General features: G+C 41.2%; 1 long non-coding RNA gene across 6 annotated transcripts in view; it reads left to right on the forward strand.

Moving 5' to 3' along the window:
- Window positions 1–25275, forward strand: part of LOC137231593 (uncharacterized) — a 60278-nt gene that overhangs the window by 25127 nt on the left and 9876 nt on the right. For 4 of the 6 annotated variants that reach the window (XR_010946686.1, XR_010946687.1, XR_010946689.1 and 1 more), the window contains one exon: window positions 389–6620. This is a non-coding gene — a long non-coding RNA (uncharacterized lncRNA). Of the gene's footprint in view, window positions 1–388; window positions 6621–25275 lie in introns of those variants that run through there. The other 2 variants (XR_010946685.1, XR_010946684.1) reach the window with 1 other exon arrangement.

A 25275-nucleotide genomic window follows, 5' to 3' on the forward strand; every position in this document is an offset into this window, starting at 1 on the left:
TGGGCCACTCACAAGAGAAAGCAGACATGGGGTTATCTTGCATCCTTTCTTTTTTTTTTTTTTTGCGGTACGCGGCCCTCTCACTGTTGTGGCCTCTCCCGTTGAGGAGCACAGGCTCTGGATGCGCAGGCTCAGCGGCCATGGCTCACGGGCCTAGCCGCTCCGCGGCATGTGGGATCTTCCCGGACCGGGGCACGAACCTGTGTCGCCTGCATCGGTAGGCAGACTCTCAACCACTGCACCACCAGGGAAGCCCTTGCATCCTTTCTAAGAGGGTCATTTGGATGGGTAACCAGATGAACAAAAATATGGAGCTGGTACCAGATTCCTGGGGTCCCAGGAAAGAGTAAGTGATTGGCCATATTAAGATGTATCCATTCATCTGCAGGGAAATCCAGGTGAGAGAAGCCCTACCCTGGAGCATCTCCGGAAAACTCATATAAACCAACAAGAGAGGCAACTTGGTATATCTGTCAAGGCGAAAGAACTCTGATACTAGCTCGTCACACGACTACCAGGCAAGTAAGAACTTTCTTGCTCCCCTCTCCTTATCTTCCTCCCAGTAATCTAACCACAGAGAAGTGTGCAGTCACCTTCTGAAAACTGCAGGGGGCAGGGATCAGAAAAGAAAGGGCACATGGGTTGCTCTCCTAACCCAGTTGTGGCTCTTTGTAGGAGGCTGAGATGGGGATGGGAGAAACCTGTCGATGTTTTTACTGTGACATGAATCCAGACACGTTAATTACTGACCAAAGGATATATTTCCTGGAAGTGACTAGAAGAATAAAAAATTGATCTAAATTTCACCCAAGAGCAGAGAAAGTGCTAACTCTGTGGAATAAATCTGAAGTGTTGCTTTATGATTGATTACATCCTATGAGTCACACTTGTTCAATGTAACAGTTACATAACCATTTCTAAATGCAATTGAATGGAGCAGTTCTTATAGAACCTTCTGTAGCGTTTTCCCCTATGAAGTCACCGTGTTTCTGTCTGAAATCTGGAAAATTATATGTCAAATTGTCCTCAAAGAGAATTTTGTCCTTTTTACTTATTGTTTATCAGCACTTATGAAATTTCTAAACTGAAAAGCATTATATGCTTGGTACAGACTAGGTGTTCAATAAATGTTGAATTAACAAAGAAATGAATGGGCAGTGAAGAGAAATCCTGATTGCCTGGGTTCTTTATAAACCCAGGCTATCCTCAGATTTCTTTACGGTAGAGTAAGAAATATCCCAGGTTGGTGATTTCTGAGACATTCCAACCAGACACTTATGGTCTCCTTACATGGAATTATAAAACATTAGCATTAGAAGGAAACTTAGGAGGTGATTCAGTCCAACCCTTTCATTTTACAGATGAAGGCCCAAAGAAGTGAAATAATTTGATTAAGGTCACCTTTTTCTATAGTATCAGTGCTAGGCCTGGAGACTCTGACAGCTGACTCATAGTGACCTTATAGTGACATTCCTTGGTTTCTGGGCTTCTTGATAGCTTGGCTTTGGTGGAGTGATAGCTTATGTTCTCTTGTTAGTTTTTTCATCAGTAAATCAGAAGTTGCACCTAAGAAGCAAACATGAAATATCTACTTGTGCTCAGAATTGCACCTATACTTGGAATAGAGTGAGGAGTGAGGACCACCAACTGCCCTCAAGGAGCTTATAGCCAAGTGGGGGAGACCGACAAGTAAAACACAACTATAATGAAGTGGGCTAAGTGCTATGAAAGAAAGAATCACAGTGAGCTACTTAGAAAAAGCACCTCATCCAGACTAAGGGTCATGGAGGGCTTGTTAGAGGAGGTGTCATCTGAGTTGAGTCCTGAGAATGAGGAAGTGTTAATAATCATGGTGTGTTTGGCAAACCCTGAGGATTGTACTATGGAGGTATCAGTGAGTACAAAGGGGTGGGAAGAGAGATGGGTTAAAGAGATAAGCAGGAGCCCAAACATGGAGGGATTTCCATGCTATAGTAAGATGTGTATACTTTATAGAAAGCCTATCAAAAATGACTGAAGTATTTTTTTGCAGGGGACTTATGAGGCCTGATTTCTGCCTCAGATATAACAGTCTAGCTACAGAATGGGGAACAGCTTTGAGTGGGATAATGTAGGCAGAGAGGCCAGCTGGGAAACTATTGAAATAATCTAGGTAAGAAAAAATGGCAGTAGAGATGGAAAAGGCAAAAGAATTTCAGAGCAATGTGCTAGGGACTGACTTGTGTACCCCTCTTCCCATAAAGCCCAATGTGACGGTATTTGGAGATGGGGACTTCGGGAGATAACCAGGTTTAGATGAGGTCATGCGGGTGCCCCCCCCCCCCGATGATGGGATTAGTGCCCTTATAAGAAGAAACACCAGAAAGCTTGCATTCTCTCTTCACCATGTGAGGGCAAATTAAGAAGGCAGTCCTCTATAAGCCTGGAAGAGAGTCCTCACCAGAAACTGAACATGCTTTGATTTTGGACTTCTAACCTTCAGAACTGTGGGAAAATAAATTTCTGTGTTTAAGCTAGCCAGTCTGTGTTATTTTGTTATGGCAGCCCGAGCTGAGTAATACACAAAGGAAGTTGAATGAAGGATGTGGTGATGTATTAGATGTAGGGAATAAGGAGAGTGAGGAGCCAAGGGTTGGATGAGTGTTCAGACTTACTGTGTAAAGAGGGAAGCCTAAGAAAGGGAACACTGGCAGAGAAAGGGGAAACTTGGTAGAGACCAAAGAGAGTAGCCAGAGAGATTAAGGGAAAACAGAAGAGGCCAAGAGAAGGGAGGTTTTTTTTTTTAAAAAAGAAGATAATGTTCAATTGTGCAAATATTATAAAGATGTCAAGGTAAGGTTGAAAGGTGTCCGCTGGCTTCTGTGATAAATGCCTTTGGAGACCTTGGCAAGAATTGTTTCAACACTGTGAGGGCAGATATGATACCACAGTTGATTGAGGAGAGAATGAGATGTCAGGAAGTATAGACAGCTAGTATAGAAAGCACATTTTAGAATCCTTGCTTTGAAATGAGGAAGAGAAGTGGATAGGTAATGAGAAGGGAAGGAAGCAAGGGGGATTTTTTTAATGATATAAGCTTTTTAGGAGGGATGACGTTGAGGACATACTAGAAGAGAGGCAATAATTGATGAGCAAGGCTACTGAGTGTGCAGGCCACGATGGGCTACACAGCTCAGATGCAGAGACTGGCTTTAGAAGGAGAGGCTTCATCCTCCATCATGGGAGGAAAGTAAGAATGAATGCAGATGTGTGCAAGATTGTAGGTGCAGAGTCAGTCCTACCTGATGGCTTCCATTTTCTTCATGAGGTAGCAGGTGAGAGTGAGTGAGGTAGGTGGTGAGATGTTAGGAAAGGGGATGGAGGAGGTGGCTTCAGTGACTTGTGTGAGGAATGAGAGAGAGAAACAGAGGGCTGACGATAAACACAGTAGGCATGGCTGGCAGCATGGGGGCAATTGGAAATTTTATACCATGGAATTTTGGTGCACCAATTCCCTCCACTGTGCAATTTTTCTTCTTCATACTTAGCTGCCTAAACATAGAAGAAGGCAGAGAATTACGCTGTTACAAAGTTTGGGTTTTGCCAGTGAATGAGAATGAAGGACAATGGGAAGAAAGTTGAGGAGGTCAAGGAAATAAAAAGTTAGGAGCTCAGAGGATTTCTACTTCTAGGGATATGGAGTAGACGTATTTTCCCCATTCTTCCTGCTACGTATAACTAACAAAATGCTGGATATTATACACAAAACAAATGTAAAAAGACTGAAAGGTGAAGCAAAGAAAGCAGACCGGCTAGGGATCTTGAGAGTGAGGAGATGATACAGTGGTGAGTTCCCTGGGTTTTCCTTTTGTCTCATATATTGCAGACTCAGAGCGGAAGAAGGTGGCAATCCACAAACACAGACAAAAAGGGCCCCAACAAAGGTCTGCTTTCTCTAAGGACAGGAAAAAGGCAGTCTAGAAAGATAGAAAACTTTTAGACAATAAGAGCTTTACCAGCATCAAACGTTACAGAAAAAATACTGACCCCACCTTCACCAGCAAAGGCTGAATTGGGGGCCTAGACTTGCACAATCACCAAGCTGTAACAAAACATCCTAACCCCTTTGCTGGAATTTCATCCTTGCTGGGTGGTAGTTCCTCCTCCTGACCCCCCTACTCCCTAGCTCTGGTATTGGTTGAGACCAGATAGGGAGCACCGACCAATACTCTCACCCTGAAGTAACAAGGCATTCTTCCCTCTCCCCACTGGGGTGGTGTCAGAGAACGCCTAGGAGTAATGAAGAGCATCCTCCCTTGACTGTCAACAGAGGCCGAGTAGGACCTGAACTTCTACCCTCACCTGGCAGTAATGAAGCAGTGTCTACCACTCCGTCCCCAGCAAGAGCAGTGTCAGAGGAAGCCAGCTAAAACAGAAGGTTGAAATAAGATCCAAAGTCTCAAAACATATATCCCAAATGTCCAGGTTTCAATAAAAATTACTTGTCATACCAACTGTATTAGGTCCCTAGGACTGCCATAACAAAGTATCACAAATTCGATAGCTTAAACAACAGAAATTTATTCACTCACAGTTCTGGAAGCTAGAAGCCAGAAATCAGGATGTCAGCAAGAACATGTTCCCTCTGAAGTCTCTAGGGAAGAATCCTTCCTTGCCTTTTTCTAGTTTCTGATGGCCCCTTCTATTCCTTGTAGCTGCATCACTTCAATCTCTGCCTCTCTCATCACATGGCTGTTTTCCTTATGTGTGTGTCTGTGTGTTCTCTTTTTATAAGGACACTAGTCATTGAATTTAGGGCTCACCCTAATATACTATGACCTCACCTTAACCAATTACATCTGCAAAGACCCTATTTCCAAATAAGGTTACATTCTGAGATTCCAGGTGAACATGAATTTATGGGGAACATTATTCAAGCCACTACACCATCATACCAAGAACCAGGAAGGTCTCAAACTGAATGAAAGAAAACAATCAAAAGATGGCAACAGCTACATGGGAGATATGTTAGAATTATTCGACAAAGATTTTAAAGCATGATAAAAATGCTTATATGAGCAATTATAAAAACACATTAAAAAAAGAAGATCTCAGCAAACAAAAAGAAGATACAAGAAGAAACAAATGGAAATTTTAGAAGAGCAAAATACAATAACCAAAGCAAAAGACTCAGTAGATGAGCTGAAGAGTAGAGAGGGCAGAAGAAAGAATCAGTAAACTGGAAGACAGAATAGAAATTACCAATCTAAATAACAGAAAGAAAATATGCTGAAATAAAAAATGAACAGAGCCTCAGGGACCTGTTCTATACAATAAAAGGTTTAACATCCATGTCATCAGAATGTCTCTGGAAAGACAGGAGAGGAGAGGGAGGACTGAAGAAAGTTCTCCCAAAAATAATGGCTGAAAACTTCCCAAGTTTGACAAAAGATATAAATCTATAGATTCAAAAATCTAAGCGAATCCCAAACAGGATAAATCCAAAGTAATCCACCCTAAGGCACATGATAGTCAAACTCCTAAAAACAAAAGATGAAGAAAAACATCTTGAAAAACAGCAAAAGAGAAACACTGTATCTATAGGGGAAAAACAATTCAAACGACAGTGGATTTCTCATCAGAAATCATGTATCACAATATTTTTAAGTGCCAAAAGAAAAAATCCTATATCCAGAAGTATCCTTCGTGAAATGAAGACACTCTCAGATGAAGGAAAACTAAAAGAATTTGTCACCAGCAGACCAACCCTGAAAGAATGGCTAAAGGAAGTTCTCTAAACATCAGGAAGAAAGAAAGAGCCAGTAAGCAAAAATATGGGTAAATATAATAGGTTTTCCTTCTACTCTTGAGTTTTCTGAATTATGTTTGATTGGAGAAGCAAAAGTTATAATACTGTCTGGTTCTAAATATGTGTAGAGGAAATAAGAAAATTATATATATATATATATATATTTAACTTTTATTATGTATGTTACAAATATTTCTTCCCAACTTGTTCTATATATATATTTGTTCTTGTTGTTGTTTTTTTATCTTTTGGCTGCACCGCACAGCATGTGGGATCTTAGTTCCCCAACCAGGGATCAAACTGACATCCCCTGCATTGGCAGTGCAGAGTCTTAACCACTGGACCACCAGGAAAGTGCCAGAAAATTATATTTTTAAAGGGGGAGAGTAAAGGGATGTAAAGGGAGGTAAGGTTTCTATACTTTACTTGAACTGTCAAAATGACGACACCAATAGACTGTAATAAGTTATGTGTATATATAGCATAATACCTAGAACAACCACTTAAAAAGCTATACAGCGAGCTTTAAAAACACTATAAGTAAATCAAAATGGAATTCTAAAATAACCAACAGGAAGGCAGAAAAAAGAAAACAAGAAATAAAGAGAACAAATAGAAAACAAAAATGAAATGGCAGACTTAAGTCTGAATATATCAATAATTACATTAAATGTAAATGGTCTAAATAGAGATTGGAAGAGAGGATCTTTTTAAATGACCTGATTATATGCTGTCTATAAGATAAGTTCACTTCAAACATAACTCTAGGCGGGTTGAAAGTAAAGTGAGCAGAAAAGATATATCATGGAAACGTTAATCAAAAGAAAGCAGGGATGGTATATTAACATCAGATAATGCAGACTTCAGAACATAGAAAACTACCAGACAGAGAGGGACATTATATAGGAATCCAAAATGTCTATGTACCAAGCAAAATTGGGTATAAACGAAAAGATATTTAGACTTATCCACAATTATATTTGGAGACTTCAAACCCTTTTCTTAACAACTGGTAGAACAGGCAGGCAGAAAATCAGCAAGGATATATAAGAACTCAACAATACCATCAAATAATAAGATCTAACTGGTATTCACCGAACACTGAATCCAACAACGATAGAATACACATGCTTTGCAAGTGTCCACTGAATGCATGTCAACATAAACCATATCCTGGGCCATGAAAAAAAAAAAAAACCTTCAACAAGTTTAAAAGAACTGAAATCAGGCTTCCCTGGTGGCGCAGTGGTTGGGAGTCCGCCTGCCGATGCAGGGGACGCGGGTTCATGCCCCGGTCCGGGAAGATCCCACATGCCGCGGAGCGGCTGGGCCCGTGAGCCATGGCCGCTGAGCCTGCGCGTCCGGAGCCTGTGCTCTGCCATGGGAGAGGCCACAGCAGTGAGAGGCCCGCGTACCGCAAAAAAAAAAAAAAAAAAAAAAAAAAGAACTGAAATCATACAGTATATGTTCTTTAACCACAGTGGAATTAAACTGGAACTTGATAACTGAAAGATAATCGAAAAAAATCTCCCAGCATTTGCAAACTAAACATCATAGTTCTAAATAATTCAAGGGCCAAAGAGAAAATCTCAAGAGAAATTAATACATCAAACTGAATGAAAATTAAAATTCAGCATAGCAAAATTGTGGATGCTGTTAAAAGTAGGACTGAGAGGGACATTTGTAGCACCAAAGGCATATATTAGAAAAGGGGCAAAGTCCTAAATCAATAATCTAAGATCCCACCACAATAATGTAGAAAAAGAGAAGCAAATAAACCCAAAGCAAGCAGAAGAAAGGAAACAATGAAGATGAGAACAGAAATCAATGAAAATGAAAACAGGAAAGACAATAGAGAAAATCAATGACACAAACCCTGGCTCTTCAAAAAGATCGATAAACTTGACAAACTTCTACCAAGACTGACAAAGAAAAAGAAGAGAAGACACAAATTACCAATATCAGGAATGAAATAAAAGATATCACTACAAACATCAAAAAGATATTAAGGGAATACTATAAAAAAAAACTTACATAAATTTGACAAAACAGATGAAATGGACCAATTCTTCAAAAGCACAAGCTACAATGACTCACCAAATATAAAACAGATAATTTCCTTTTCCATTAAGGAAACTGAATTTGTAATTTTTAAAATTTCCTCCAAAGAGATGTCCTAGCCCAGAGGGTTTTACTGGAAAAATTCTGCAAAACATTTAAGGAAGAGTTAATACCAATTCTACACAATCTCTTAGAGGAAAAGAAAAGGAGAGATCACTTCCAGCTCATTTTATGAAGCTAATATTATCCTCATACCAAACAAAGATGGTACAAAATAAGAAAACTGCAGACCAATATTTCTTGTGAATAATGATGCAAAAATCTCTAACAAAATATTAGCAAATAGAATTCAACAGTATAGACAAAGAATTATACACCATAGCTAAGTAGAGTTTAGTCCAGGGATGCAAGTCTTATTCAATATTTGGGAATTAATCAATATAATCCACTGTATTAGTAGGCCAGAAAACCTAGAGATAGATGCACACACTTGCCCAATTGATTTTTTACAGTGGTACAAAAGTGAGTCAGTGGAGGAAAGATGAAGAAGGAAAAGGAATAAAAGGAAGAAGAAGGGGAGGAGGATAAAGGAGAGGAGAAGACTGAGACTCCAGAGTTAAGAAACTGGAATGTTGCTAAGTGCCAAGAGCAGAAAAGTGCAAGGTTTCTGCAAGACTTTGGAAAGGATGCTTAACTACTTGACGAATTATTTTTCTCACTCCAAACAACTGGGTTGGATTCACTGGCACTTTGGTGAAGCTGTCCTGAGAAGCCACTTCTCTTTTCCATTTTTTCTTGCTGCCCCACAACTAAAGAACATAGAGTAGTTTTACTTACAAACAGGGTTAAGTCAACTGGGAAAATCAGGGGTGGGGAGTCAATCTGGGTCGTCCAAATATGGAGTGGTTCCTGGGTCAATATCCACCACGGAGGCCGCCTCTTCTATCACTTTCCTGCCCCTTGGTAATGGAGCCTTGATTTCTTGGGGTAGCCTCACCTGCTGTTCCTGAGCCTTTTTATGAGGGTAGATGGATCCTGGAGAGTGGGGTATGTCATAGGGGCTGGGGCCCCCTCAGTTTGTGTAAACGTGAGTTCTGATCACATGCATGACTTCCTTCTGTATCTCGGGGTCCTGAGTATTAACGTTGGCATCGCCTACCTAACCATCCTCATATACAAAGAAGAACTGTGTGCACACATGTTTGGACACAGGGCACACCCAGATGTTCCATGCTTCTGGACGTCCTTAGATGTAATCACTTCACTAAGTGCTACACAGTTTAGATTCCAACTCTGCAGGAACCTCCATGACTTTTACAATAAATAGTGCTAGAACGGCTGGACATTTAGAGACAAAAAAATTGAACCTTGACCTTACACAATAATTAACTCAAAATGAAAATACCATATAACCAAATAAAACAGAAACCTATATACTTTCAGAAAAAACAAAGACAAAAACAGGAGAATATCTTTGGAATCCAGGGCTACACAAAGAACTCTTAGACTTGATGCCCAAGTATGATTCATAAAAGGAAAAACTGATAAATTAGACTTCATCAAAATTTGAAAGTCTGCTCTGTGAAAGACCCTGTTAGATTAAAAGAACACGATACAGACTTGTGAGAAAATATTTGCAAACCACATATCCAGCAAAGGACTCGTATCTAGAATATATAAAGAACTTGGAAAACTCAACAGTAAAAATACCAAATAATCCAATTAGAAAATGGGTAAAAGACATGAAGAGACATTTCACCAAATAGGCCATACAGATGGCAAATAAGCACATGAAAAATGTGTTCAACATCATTAGCCATTAGGAAAATGAAAATAAAAGCCATGAGATATCACTACACATCAGAATGACTAAAATAAAAAATAGTGACACCACCAAATGCTGGTGAAGACGTAGAGAAAGTGGATCACTCCTACATTTGGTAACCCCAAATAGTGCAGCCATGCTGGAAAAGTTTGCAGTTGCTTTAAAAAATAAATGTGCAACTACCGTATGACCCAGATATTGCGCACTTCAGCATTCGTTCCAGAGAAGTGAAAACTTATGCTCACACCAAAACCTGTCCATGAATGTTTATAATAACTTTATTTGCAATAGCCAAAACCTGGAAACAACTTGACTGTCCTTGAATGGGTGAATGGTTAAACAAACCACAATACATCCATATCATGGAATACTGCTCAGCGATAATAAGAAGAAACTATTGATATAGGCAGTGACCTGGATGAATGTCCAAAGAATTACGCTGAGTTAAAAGAGTCAATTCCAAAAGTTTACGTACTGTATGATTCCATTTGTATGATATATGTTAAATGACAAAATTACAGAAATGGAGAACTGGTTGCGGGGTTGAGCAGGGAATGGAGGTAGGAGAGAAGCTGGTGTGGCTATAAAAGGCCAGCATGAGCCATCCTTGTGCTGATAGGAATATCCTGTACCTTGACTGTAGCAATGCTAACATCCTGGTTGTGGTAGTGTGCTGCTCCTTTGCAAGATGTTACTATAGGAGTGAATTGGGTAAAGGGTACATAAGATCTCTGCATTATTCCTTACGATTGCATGTGAATCTACAGTTATCTCAAAATGAAAATAGTTTTAAAAGTTAGATACCGGGTAGATCACTCCAACAGATAATTGAATCACCATGTCTATGGCTGGACTTGGGGTACAGCCAGAAGTTCTGCCTGGGATTCATCTCTTACACACCCTCTGCCACCGCCTCCAAGCTGTCACTGTTATCCAAATGGTATGGGGCTCTGAGTCCAAGGCTGGAGTTCTCTTCAAGACCTGCAGTAACCTTGACACTCTGCTCCAGGGAAACAGCCCTTGATCCCACGGTCATCTGTATTCACCATATTATCTGAATGTCTCAAAGGTCTCAAAGGCCTAGGTTTGGGACAAAGACGCCATTATGGCTGAAGTTTTCAGCCAAGGGTCATGTGCTCTGGGGGCAGGTGCCAGCTTAGCACCCTCAGAAGGCCAGACCGAACTAGCTGCACCTTTGTGGTCAGCTCAGTTTTACCATGTTCCAGAAGAGCAACAGTCCAGAGGGCCCTCCTCTTCTGCCATAAGAACCTGACCGGCCTTTCCTAAGACAGTATTTGCTTGTAGTGTCTAGTCAGCCCACGCTGATGGGGAGTCGAAATTTGAATTGACAGTGTTTAAACTTCAAGGCAACCAAACTGGAAGAGACTGAGATGTTGGTTTTGTTTGTTTATGTTTTTTAGTATCTTTTATTTAACTCCTGAGACGTACGTTGAAATGTCCTTCTATTTGGAGGTCATGCTTTTACTCTTGACGTTTGAAAGCACAATTTTAACATATTTATTTATAATAATTAGAGTGAGTTCTTCACATATGAAAAGTACTAAAAAGAAAAATTCACTGAATAATATTAAGTAGCTTATATTTATGTAGCACGTATTATGCCCAAAGCACTACTGTAAGCACTTATAGATATTAGCCTCTGTATAACCATAGGAAGCAGCTCTATTATTATCCCCCATTTTACAGATACCATAACTGAGGCATAAAAAAACTTGCCAAGGTTACCTAGAGAATACATGCCAGAGGTGAGATTTTTAACCTAGCAATCTGGCTCAATATTCCAGGCTCCAAACCAATCAAAAATACTGTTAGGACCTTAAGGGAGATATTGTTATTTGAAAAGTCTAGGTTGTTCCTATTGGCCAGGGGGGTAGGGTGGGTGGCTTGCGAGGTCACTTACAAGGAAATCAAAAAGCTTTTACTATATTCACATCTCACTCAGAAGACTGAGTACTTCTGCCACCCAGCAACATCCCTAGCAACACCTGCTATAATAAATGCCTTGTTTTCCAACCTTATACCTTCATCCGGGAATCTTCACTATCAGGGAAAAAGCACTAAACAGGCAGAGTTCTCCACTAGTAAGTCCACGGGCTTGAGCAGGGCTGAGTCTCAGTTTTCTTATTTGTAAAATGAGGGATGGGTATTTGAAAAATCTCTAGGAATTCATCTAGGTCTTCTCATCTGTGACCCTGTGAAATATCCTCATCTTCCAGCACTGCCTGGATCACTGTCCCATGTTAAAAATAAAGTGATACCAACCAGAATTTATCTTGGAGCAAAACAGTGTTTAAGAAACTAATACATCAGTGGGTCATTTGTTAGGAAAAGTAGGTCCCAGTTCCCTGGGTAAAGGAAGAGTGTAACCTACAATATGGGATGAAATTCTGTGTTTAATGAATGGAATTTGGATTTTTTTGCTCCCCGCTCCCCCCGGCAAGAGAGGCAGCAAAAGGGAGAATGAATGAGCAACATGGCAGGGCTCCTGAAGGATTTTTAAAAACAGGGATGACTAATGTTCAGTGTTAAGATGTATACATCATTGGGCTGTAACCCGTCTCTCCAAACCCTTCAGTAACAATGGCATCTCAGAAAGGCTTGTGTAAGTGGTTTTTAGTGGAAATCAAGAAAAGAGGCGGGGTTTCGGTGGAGGGAATGAATGGATGGTGAATGATTCCCAGTGGAGCAGACAGTGGGCACGTGGCGGGTGCGAGGGCTGGATTTTCCAGGAGGCCTGGCGTAGGGATTCAGGCCTGTCCAACCTAGAGCTTAACGGCAGGGAGGGCCCAGCTGGCATCTGGCTTACACAGCCTTTTCCCCCCCTTTACCACATTCCCTCCGAAACCTCTGCCAAGCCTTTTCAAATGGCGATCTACCCACTCCTCCAGGTTTTTAGCAACTTTGGTTAAGACACTTGCCCTACTCTGCCCTGATTTACAGTTATTAGTATATCTGCCCTACGTAGTCTGCTGGATTGCATGCTCTTCAGGGATCCTGGCCTCATAACGCCAAACATAGTAAGTACTCAATAGTAATTTATTGAATGGAATTTGCTCCTTAGCCTTCCTCCTCTATTCTCCTGGGGGCTTTTAGCCGGAATGAGTCACACTGTTCAGACACAGTAAATAATAATAATGACAATGAATGTGAACATAAAAGGGGTTTCTTATTTTGAAAAAACATTTCTGGAGGGCTTGCAAGGAGGAAAGCACGTATGTGTGACAGGGCTGGTGGTGTGGGGAGTGAGCCTTAGGTATTAAACCGCTAGCTCTTCAACGGCATCTTCAGTTGACCAAGATCCACGTGGAATATACATTCATCCCCCATATAAAAGTCACCCAGATGTTTCCGAGAAAACTGCGGAAACAAACTTGAACCTCATGACTTCTATTATTTTGTAATAGAAGGTTTAAAGCACAGTGTGAGCTTTTTTTAGATGCTAAGTTCCCTGAGTGGTGTGTTGTTAATTTCATCTTGATGCAGGGTGCCAGCAGAACTCAGCATAGAATCAAAAGAGGAAAATCACTTTCTTGCAGCTCTGGTACCTGGTGACCAGGCTTAACGTTTATTTTTTATTCACTCCCAGATGAAATGAACATTCTTCCCACAATGATGCCGTTTAGATATTTGTAACGTATAGATAGGTGCTCCCCACTGACAATCACGGAACTAAAGAGAATTCCTTGCTAAACCATAGCTCTGTTACCAGCAAATGTGAAGTCCCTACCAAGCATGAATTGATATTTGTACACCATTACCTGCTTCTCTTTGTGAATGAGACCTTGCACCACTGTGTTTTTCTTATTTCTTCGCACTGGGTATAGATTCCTACCTGCCCTTATGCATATTCCTGCGAGCTCCACATCAGGAGATATTGTTCTTGTACAACCCAGGGAAAATTTGATGATAACATTGTCTGCTTACTAATGAGCTTCCCTGTACAGAAGATGATAAAGCAAAATCTGATCACAGTCGTTTCCCCAAACATGCTTCCAGTCTGTTCGTCTATTTCTTTGGAAGGCTTCACAAAATTTGCACCCCAGATATTCAGTGAGAATCAGTTTCTTCCTAATCACAGTGTTTTCATCTGAATTGAAGCCTTCCCCTAGAGCTGTGATGTTCCTTCCCAAGTCCTGCTCTTATCCAATCACTATGATCTTCAATGACAATTTTTTCCTTTTATATCTGTCTTACAATATTTCCTTTTACTATCACTCAGTTCAGTGTGGTTCTTTAAATAGGTGATGTGTAGGATGGGGAGGAGGGTAGAGTCAGCGAGCAGGCCAAACAGCCTGGACCCCAGAGGGGACCGCAGCAGGCCGTCTGCAAACCTCTGGCCCCATCATCTTTCCTCAAATTTTTGAAAAACTTCAGGACGGAAGGAAAATAGAAGCTAAGGAATTTTCAGCAGTAGGTGGGTGGTCTCTTCATCCGGCACATAGGATGGGTACAGTGTGTGAGATGCTCACGCATCCCATAGTTTGTCCTGGGGTCCAAGCCTTCACCCCTTCCTTATTACCCTTCTTCTCTTCCTCTTTGTATTCATGATTCTTGTGGCTAATCTAGTGAAATCTAAAATAGCTGTTCTAAATAGAAACATCTACAAAACTTCATGGGGGGAAGGAGGAGGAAGATGTGGCACTCCAATGAACAGCCTTCGCTTTCGGTTTGCTTCTACAAATTCCTTTAGGGCTGCCAGACTCTTTGGAGTGACACATCACACGGCATCACGTGCATCCAGGTGTTTAATAAGTTAATGAATATTAGTTAACAACGAACAATAACAACACAAAGCTTGCAATATTTTACTTGGTCTGTGAAACTAAAACAGAAGCCACTTTATATTCTTTTGGGAAAAAAATAGGAACATATCTACTCAATCACATTAGCCTTCTCCATTCCATCTGGTTAAGCTGCCTACAGAGCCCTGTCTCCATCATTATGACTGCTTTCCAGGTTAGGACACAAACAGACACGTGGCCTCCTAACTCTGTCTTCCATTGCAGATTCTTGTCTCTTTCTCAGCACTTGGCTCTATTCCTGAATCCAAAAGGCTATTCTCAGCCTAGGGTTTGATCCTTCCCTCCAACACCTGTTGTCCCACAGAGGAGTCTGGGTCTCTTTTGCTCAGCGGCCATCAAGTCTTGGGAACAACCTTCGTCAGCTTTTAAAAGTAATACCCACTGCAGGGTGAGGCCGAAGTGAGTGATCCTGCTGATATAAAATTGTCAGCTCCACTATAGCCTCTATCCCTACATCTGTCAGACAGAAGTCCCCAAGGAGTTAGACTGAAGAAAGGGATGATGGTTTGCCAGAGATGATGTAAAGATCTGTCCCATATCGTGAGTACAGCCAGCAATTTGTGTGTCAAACTCATGTTCTAATTCTATCACTTTCCCCCCTTTTTTTTTCCTTTCCCCTATGCAATCTGTCCACTGAACAAGTGGGAGAAGGGCAGTACCAACAACACAGAGTCTATATGGCGTGGAAGAGATCCCATACACTTCAGGGGAGTTAAAAAACTTGCTCATGTTTCCCTATTTTAAAACCCTATGGTACCTTTTTGCCAACATTTACCAATGTGCTACCAACTATGAATTTATGTGAAGATTCATGCATGCATTTTGGAGTGATAATTCCATATTTAACATTTTGCTCAGTCTTTCTTTTAGGAAAATTTCTGTAGTCCCCAGTGGATTGTATTCCATAAACCAAGGTCTGAGAAAGACCAGAAGGTTGGGGTGAAACTGAAGGTGGTGGATTTCACAGGAGTCCTTGGCAACTGAGAGGACTTCAGGGTAGAAAATCATGGAAACAAAGTATCTTTACAGCTTAAAAAAAACACAAATAAATAAGGAGAGAAGCACTCTGAGCAGTAGGTCAGAATTGTTATATGCATATAATTTTAAATAGTGTTTTCAGATAAATACCGAATATTCCATTTTAGGTTCAAACATAAGGGTTAAAGTCAAAATTCTCTCTTCCTTCATATTTGATAATAGCCCAAGCTGATTCAACAAAGAGAAATCATCATGCTTTTCCTGAGGGAAAAGTTGATAAGCCAGCTCCCATTCTCTTCATTTGTGTATAAACAAACACTTCATCTTAAGAAGAGTCTTATCAGATGGTAAACATTTGGAAGTTACTTATTCTGAATTCAGAGCAGCTCCTTTGGAAAATAAAAAACTCATTTTTAAGCTGATTTACAAGTGCAGATAATTTCCCTAGATTCAAAGCTGGCCTCCCTTTTTTTAAGCAGGCGGTCCTGAAAAAAGGGATTATCTAGAGTCATCACTTAAAGTGGTCGAATCGTGTAATCGCCAATATTTCTGCCCCCTTTCCTCTGGTTTCTCCCTTTCCCACACCCCACAGACATCCATGTTGCCCTTAAAAGTCAGATACTCAGAGGAATAATGAACCTGGGTGGAAGGGAGCCTTAGTCAGTGCTCCACCTGGGGACCAGGGCAGAGGCCTCAGGAAGTCCCTGATCTGTGATTCAGCTTTGAGTCCTCGTATTCCTCCAGGCTTTGCCCTGGAAAGAGCAGTGCCAGGCTGAACCTGGAGTTCCTGTTTATTACAACTTCAGCTGTTTGCAGCAGGGAGACAGGCAGAGTCCTGCTCTGATTGGCTGCCTTTCTCTGATGTAACAGCTGGCCCAGCCAATCAATAGCCGGTACTCAGAAAGCACAGAGATGAATTGTAACAGCCAAGGCCCTGGGAACAACAACAAAAAAAGAGCAACTACCCACCTAAACAAATCCATACACACGGCTCCTGGAGGGGCCCCTGAGAGAGAGCCTGCTCTTTTCTGCCAGAAGCCCTCTGGGCAGGCCTGTTCGCTCCCCCAACTGCTAGACACTCGGCCGAGTTTACACCATCTTCAAAGTAGGTCATTCCAAGTAATCTCAGCAGAGGAGGGATACGCTGTCAGCCACAGTCCGCAGAGCCTGCTGGAGGCCCAGACCTTGCAGCGGAGGCTGGAACCGAATGCCGGGCTGCCCTGCGGAGGCGACTGCTGCTCGCTGATGCTCCCTAGACTGGCTTGCTTTTAAGCAAATTCACTTTCTTGGCTGTTTACAATTGGTCAGGGGCTAACCATTCTGGACCAACCTCCAACAGGACTTAAATGTTCACCTGAGTGAGAATTCATTACAAGGAAGATGGTGTCATCTTGATTCAGTTCTTTGTTCTTCGTGCTGAGGAAAACTTCATTGTTATTCATGAGCTAGTGAGTTATTTCTAATAAGGCCTGCCGATACCCCCCCAGGAGAATGCAGTGATAGACAGACAGATGCATGCAGCATTTTCCTAAATAACATACTCAGGAATATGCATATAAAACAAATGCATTGCTCATTAAAAACATAAACCTCCTACATGTTCTTAAACATGTAGAACGTGTACATTTTTATTCACACACACACTGATAACAAGGTAAACTCCACTTTCTTGATCAATGACATGTATAGCCACGTGTCAAATAATGTTTGAAAGATATATATATTGTCTTTAAACATGACCTACCTTCAGGTATTATTTTGAAGTTACATTGGCTATGCTGTTTCCTCAGCCTGCAATACCCACCCCCGCCCCTGCTCTTCTGCTGACAAAACGTACACACCTTTAAACCCCCCTCTTAAATTCTTCCTCTTCAGGAAACCTCTGGCTCCTGATTCTCAGTGATTATTTCTCTCCATTCAGAAACCCTGCAGCAATAAAAGTGGCTGATAGCACACACCTAGGAATAGCTTAGGTATGATGTGGCCGATCTTTAACTGTTTATTACACCGTAACTCCTGGAAAGCCAGGGCCAGTGTCTGGTGTTTCAATTGTACATCACACGTACTTAGCACATATATTGCTTTAAGGACAATGGGAGAAATGAAAGGGATGAGGAAAAAAGAAAACTAACATTGATTGGATGCCTAGTAGGTACCAGCTACTGCTCTAAGATTTCTATCGATTTTTTTTTCATTTAAAACTCATAACAGCATTAGAGTGGAAGATTTGCTTTTCATCATTTTAAAGGAAGCGGAGGCTTAGAACAGTTATATAATTTACCCCAGATCAAACAGCCAGTAAGCAGAGGAACCAAGATTCAAGCACGGCTATTGGACTCCTTGCCCTTTCTACTACTCCCCGATTCTCAATCTTGGTTGTTCAGCTTTTAGAAATTTCAGATGCCTAGCCCCACCCCTGAAGAGTTGGACTCAGATTTCTAAGCCCAGGAGACCAGGGAGTGTTTATTTCCTTAAGTGCTATGTTGCCAGCATAGACCTGGCATATAGGAGCAGCCAGTACTTATTCCTTAAATGAATAAGTGACTTCAGTCCACCTGGAGGGGTGGTTCTCGGGCCTGGCTATATATTCGGATCACCTGGACGGCTGATTAAGCAATGCCTCTCTCTCTAGGCCCTACCCCCAGAGATTCTGATGCAATTGGTTTGGGGTGGGGCGGCCTGGCAGGCATCCTAGTTTCCAAAAACTCCCCAGGCGATTCACATGTGCAGCACAGGCTGAGAACCATTGGTCTGGAGTGAGGTCATGGCATCTGCAGATTTTTAAAAGCTCCACAGGTAATTTTGATCTGAAGCCAGGGCTGAGAACTACCACCTACACATCATGCTGCCTCTCTCTGGGTTTTATAAATGGGAAAGCATTACTTTCTAAAAATAATTCTGTCAACAAGTATGGGCGTGCTTACCCATGCACTGCAGTGTACCCGTTCGGGGTACATTCTAGAAAAAACAATGTGGCCTGCTGTCGCCTGATTTCTAATCTGTAATCGGTTCAGTGCTAACTTGTTCTTCGATTTTTGTCTGTCACGGACTAGTTGGAGAATGATTTATGAAACTGATAGATCAGGAGTCGTTTTGCAGGTAGGAGAGAGAGAATGAATATCTCGTCTACTAAGCTAACCTTCATAAGCTTCAGTAATCAATTTATGTGATGTTCGTGCACTGATGTGCATATTTTCGCTTAGGAATACATGGGGGGAGAGTGGGGAAGAAAACGTATTAAAATGTACAGCTCTCTGCAAGCAGAGAAATGGCAAGAGGAGAAGGAAAAAGACCATGCCTTCATGGAAACCCCAGACACGTTTCGTAAGGCCTCTAATGATCTGGAAATCAAGGAAAATTACAAGCCATGAGTTTATACGTTGTTAGCTTTAAACATTTCTTAAAGTGCATTATCTAGAAAGTATCAGAAAACAATTTAATACTGGGGAGAAATCTTATTACTTGGTGTAATAAGCCCAACAAAACCTGATGCATTAAACATTTCGGTAGAAGTCGTCTTACCATCATATAATTATTAAGAACACATAACAGCCACCGTTAAGAATCAAGGATTGGGAACATTTTAAAGAGCAAATTACTTTACAGTTGGGGAAAGCAACTTTTTATATGCGCCGGGGCATTTGTATGCAATTAATGAGGTGACATTATTGAGCCCCTAACTGTGTGCCTGGCAGCCTTTGACATCTATTCTCACTTAATCTTCACAACAAAGAGATGAAATAGGTACTATTATAATCTCCTTTTGCAGATAAGAAAACTGAGGCCCAGAGAGTCTAAGTAACTTGCCCAAGGACCCACAGCTAGTAAGTAGTAATTAAACATGGATTCAAATTCAAGCAGTGTGATTTCATAGCGGATGATTTTAACCAGAAATACATGAGAAATAATATTTTCCTTATGCTGATTTTATGTTCTTTTAAGCAAGTGCATCTTTTTCATTTTATGTGACCCTGACATATGGTAATCAGAGAAAACAGATTTCTGGAAGGAGAGCAACCATTGCTTCATCCCCAATTTCATTCCACACACCACCCCCCAATTAGTTTCCACCGCTAAACACAATTTCTAAAACACCTTTCTTACAGAACTGAAATGCAGTTCAATATGTGAAGCACCGACTGTGTGTAATGTTACCAGGCAGGATTAGAAAATGAGCAAAATACAGCCTTGCCTTTAAGTATCTTTTAGGAATGAAGACAGATCCTGGCATCCCCATTTAAAATCCTCCTGTCACTTTTTTCCCTTCGTATGAGTTCCGAATCCCAACCCAGCCTTCGAGACCTGCCTGGCATGATCTGGTCCCTCCACATTTTTCAGCTCTAGGTCCTTCCCTCTCCTTCATGGGAGTGAGCTTCAACCATATTGGGCTTCTCTTGGAGACATTAAATGCGCCACATCCTTTCCAAGGTCAAGGTCACTGCGGGTGCTGTTCCCACCGTCTCACAGTCCCTTCCTGCCCACTCCTGCAGCTGGATACTCCTCTGCATCTCACAGATCTCAGGTCTAACATCACTTTCTCAGGAAAGCCTTCCCTGACCGGCAGGGACCAGGTCCCAGCCCTCTGCTGAAACCTCTCATAGCGTCTTCTTTTCATTCATGGAACTTAACCACTGTCTGTGTTACTTATTTGTGGAGTCATTCGTTGAGTGTTTCTGTAAAGTCCCAAGAGGAGGGAGGAGAGTGTGTATTACTCTATTTCCTGAATTTAGCACCCTACATTCTACCATGTGATAGAACCCAGATATTTGTTTTAAGATATATCCTTCCATCGAAATGTCATCTGTCCCTTTGGTCCTAGGGCTAGTGATGGCTCTGAGGTCACTGATCCCAGGGTTCTGCTCAGTCCCTTGTTCTTCCCACATGCCCTGCTCACACCTCCTCAGATTATCCTGATGTTAGTGTGTCACTTGCTGGGATTCTGATACAAGTAAGAACTAGAAAGGCAAAAAATAAAATAAAATGAGTGGTTCAGATAAAAATAAATTAGTGGTTTTAGAAGCATAGAGAAAATTGAATACTCTTAACCATTTTAATCTTTTCAGTTAAATTTCTAAACATCACAGTGGCTAAGCATTTACTTGAAAATTAAACGTATATTTGAAGAGTGAATTGATACCAAGTCAGGTTACAGCATATTAGAGGCTGAAAAGCACAATTCAGTTCTTGTAAAACAGGCTCCAACTTAAGCTAAACCAGGTAAGGGGATCCAGATGCCCAAGTGCATCCTGGCTTCTACTTACAAAACCACTTGGGGATGAGGAGGGGGGCTTTTTAAAACTTATAAAGCAAATTCAACTTTATTTTTCTTAAGACAAAAATTGAATCTTTCCATAGTTTTCAAAGGCTAGAAATCTGAAATCAAGGTGTTGGCAGGGTCGTGCTCCCTTTAAAGGCTCTTGTCTTTTCTGGCTTCGGCTGGTTGCTGGCAATCCTCAGCTTTCCTTGGCTTGTAGCCGCATCACTCCACTCTCTGCCCTTGTTGTCACATGGCCTTCTTCCCTCTGGGTATGTCTGTGTTTCTCCAAATCTCTCTCTCCTTATAAGGACACCAGTCATTGGAGTTAGTGCCCATCTAATCCAGTATGACCTCATCTAAATTTGGTTACATAAGCAAAGACCATATTTCCAAATAAGGTCACATTCACAGGTATTGGGATATTAGGACTTAAATACATCTTTTGGGGGGACACAATTCAACTCACAACACACATATATATGTACATAAAACCAATTCTTTTCCTCCTTTCTCCTCCTATTTTATATAAGGAATGTTGGTGCTCGTTTGAGTCTCTCTTTTCATTGGTCAATCTAGATACAGGTCTGTCAGTTTTCTTGGCAGTTGTTAACTTTACAATTTAGTCTTCAGATTACAAAATATCCAGGTGGTACTGTGACTGAACTAGAAGCAGAATTAATATCTCCCAAATACGGATGTGGTAATGGACAGGATTTTGCACCTTCTCTTTTTGGGAAGAGGGTGAGGATATCTTTATCTTAATTCCAATAGTTGCATGCTGGTAATGGATGCATGATGTTGCTACTGTTTTATTATATGGAAGTTTAATTATGGTGAGAATAGTGCTAAGTAGCCAAAGGGGTAGACTATTTTGGTTATTTATGGGAAACTGATAGGAAATTGACTAAAGAGAGAAGTCTTTTTTTTTTTTTCTGCTTCTGATGGAGCTTCTGAGTCAGGGCAGTTCCAGCAAACGCTGTGGCAGAGTGTGCCCTGCATTCACGGAGCTCTGATTGGCAGGTGACTTTGGGCTCGTGGTCTCCTGCATCTTCTGTGTCAGTGTGGCTCCTGGTTTACTTCATCTACTCCTTCTCTGATGCTCTTCCTTTCTGTATATAGACCTGAGTTTCCGACCTATATAATTTTTTTTTTTTCTTTTTGCGGTACGCGGGCCTCTCATTGCTGTGGCCTCTCCCGTTGCGGAGCACAGGCTCCGGACGCGCAGGCTCAGCGGCCATGGCTCACGGGCCCAGCCGCTCCGCGGCATGTGGGATCTTCCCGGACCGGGGCACGAACCCATGTCCCCTGCATCGGCAGGCGGACTCTCAACCACTGCGCCACCAGGGAAGCCCTAATTTTTTTTTTCTGAAGAATTTCTTTTAATGTTTCTTGCAAGGCAGGTCTACTTGTGACACATTTCCTGAATTTATGTTTGGCCTAAGAAAGTCTTTACTTCACTTTTGAAGGACCATTTCATTGGATACAGAATTCTAAGTTGTTGGATTTTTCTATCAACACTTTATATATCTCTCTCCATTCTTTTCTTGCTAGCATGGTTTTTGAAGAGAAGTCTGATGTAATCCTTGTCCTGTTTCTCTGTAGGTAAGGTGCTTTTTGGTTTTTGTTTTGTTTTGTTTTCATCTCCAGTTTCTTTCAAGAGTTTCTCTTTGTGTTTGGTTTTCTGCAGTTTGAATATGATATTTGGGGGTATTTATCTTGCCTGGTGTTTTCCAAGCTTCCTGGATCTGTGGTTTCGTATCTCTTATTAATTTTGGAAAATTCTCAGCCATTACTACTTCACATATTTCTCCAGTTATTTTCTCTCTTTCTTCTCCTTCTGGTATTCCCTTTATACATATGTTATACTTCTTGTAATCGTTCCACAGTTCTTGGATAGTCTGTTCTGTCTTTTTTATTTATTTTTTCCTCTTTTCCATTCAGCTTTGGAAGTGTTTATTGACATATCTTCTAGCTCACTGATTATTTCCACGACCGTGTCTAATTTACTGATGAGCCCATCAAAGACATTCTTCATTTTCGTTAGGGTATTTTTCTTTTGGCCATGCCATGCAGCATGCGGCATCTTAGTTCCCTGACCAGGGATTGAACCCGTGCCCTCTGCATTGGGAGCGCTGAGTCTTAACCACTGGACCACCAGGAAAGTCCCCTTGTTAGGGTATTTTTGATTTCTAGCATTTCCTTTTGACTCGTTTTTAGCTGCTTACATTACCCATCTGTTCTTGCATGTTGTCTACTTTTTCCATTAGAGCCCTTAGCATATTAATCAAAGTTATTTTTAAATTCCTGGTCTGACCATTCTCAAATCTCTGTCATATCTGAGTCTGGTTCTGATGTTTGCTTTGTCTCTTCAGACCATGTTTTTTGCCTTCTACTATATCTTGTAATTTTTTGTTGAGAGCTAGACATGATGTATGGTGAAAAAGAAATGGAGGTAGATAGGACTTTACCACGAGGTTTTATGTTTATCTGGCTAGGAGTTAGGCTGTGTTTACTCTTTGTTGTAGCTGTGGTGTCAGAGGCTGAAGTTTCCTCTAATGTCCTTATTTTTGTCTCTCCTGTTATCTTTGGGTTTTCCTAGAGACTACTTAAAGAGTGTCTGAGGTTTACGGTTCTTTTCCCCGTAATCCTTGTTATTTTACAGGAGCCCTAACTGATGTGGTGGTAAGGTATGAGGGGAGCGAACACATTTTATAGTCCTATCATTAGATCTCAGTCTTCCAGTGAGCCTGAGTGGGGTATTTCCCTTCCCCCATGTCAAAGGCTAGACCAGACTGGAGTTGGGTATTTCCCTTCCCCTGGGTTGGTTATGATCTGGTAAAACCCCAGTGAGTTACAGTTAGTTAAACAGTGTCCCTTGAGAGCAGGCTTTACTGAGGGAACAGGATGCTCTGGGCTTATTTCAGAATGTTTACTTTCCCCCTGCCCCTGCTGGAAGCATGAGGGGATTTTTCTCCCATTTTCACAGTGGGAACCTGGTAGAGCTCTTGCAGGTAAAACTCAGGAAAGTGTGCGGGCCCCTAAACCTAGGCTGCCAGGAGTTTTTAACTCTAGAGCTACAATAGACGGAGCCTCCGGTAATTTATAAATTACAGTTTTAAGTGCTCCAGTCATGGGCTTCTGCTTCATGTAAGCTGTGATTCTCTGTATCTGCCTGTCTGTCTCTCCAGTTTGGGGGCAGCAGTTTGCTCTGTGATCTCCATTCTCTGACGGATCTGAGAAGAGGCATTGAATTTTAGTTTGTACAGCTTTTTTCTTATTGTGAGGACAGAAGTGACAACTTCCAAGCTCTTTACAGGTAGGACTGGAAACTGGAAGTTTCAGTTTCAACTTCAAACTGGAAGTTTCAAAAGTTTCCAAATGCAACTTTTAAAGTTTTTAAGTTTTAAGATTTTAGAAAATCTGAAAAATACATTTTTTTTTTTTTTTTTTTTTTTTTTTGCGGTACGCGGGCCTCTCACTGTTGTGGCCTCTCCCGTTGCGGAGCACAGGCTCCAGACGTGCAGGCTCAGCGGCCATGGCTCACAGGCCCAGCCGCTCCGTGGCATGTGGGATCTTCCCGGACCGGGGCACGAACCCATGTCCCCTGCATCGGCAGGTGGACCCTCAACCACTGCACCACCAGGGAAGCCCCCAGAAAATTCTTAAGTAGAATATAAAAATCACCAATACTTCCACTACCCAGAGATAACCACTGTTAAATTGTATATGTAATACTCTTTCAATGCCTATGTATACGTACTTAATATATGTAAAATACTTTTCAATAGAATTATGCTATGCTATCCATAGTTTTATAAGCTTATTTACCCACAAAACAATGTGTTATATATCTCCCCATGTCAGCAGCTGTTCTTACTTTTAACTGTTTATTAGTTGCAAACACTGCAAAATATTTGGTCATATGAGCACATCATTATTTAGTTTGCTTACTTAATTGGGGGTAACAGCAGAGAGGTTAAGGTCATAAATTCTGGGATTAGATTGCCTGGCTCAAACCCTAGTTCTTCCACTTACTAACTACATGATCTTAGGCAAATTATTTATCTCTCTATGCCTCAGTTTTCTCACCTGTTAAATAGAGACAACAATCCTTTTTGTCATGAGGATTTGACAGGATAATAAAGAGTATTAGAACAATCACTTATTCAAACATTTATCACATTTCATTGGCAAAATTAATTTAATTTAATATTTTTCACATTAAGGTCTATAACTCACATGGAATGTACTGCTGTATTAGTGTAAACTGGGAGGAATTTGATTTTATATTTTTTCATATGGACACTTAGTTGTCCCAGAATTATTTATTTATTTGGGCCACGCCATGCAGCATGTGGGATCTTAGTTCCCTGACCAGGGATCGAACCCGTGCCCCCTGCCTTGGAAGCATGGAGTCTTAACAACTGGACCATCAGGGAAATACCTGGCAAGATTAATTTTAAAATAATCTATTTTGCATCTTGTTTGGATACAAAAATGTCAAATATTTTAATGCATGCTACAATGACTTGCCCCGTGGTAA

The sequence above is a fragment of the Pseudorca crassidens genome, chromosome 10, assembly GCF_039906515.1.
Source record: "Pseudorca crassidens isolate mPseCra1 chromosome 10, mPseCra1.hap1, whole genome shotgun sequence".
Taxonomy (NCBI): Eukaryota; Metazoa; Chordata; class Mammalia; order Artiodactyla; family Delphinidae; genus Pseudorca; species Pseudorca crassidens.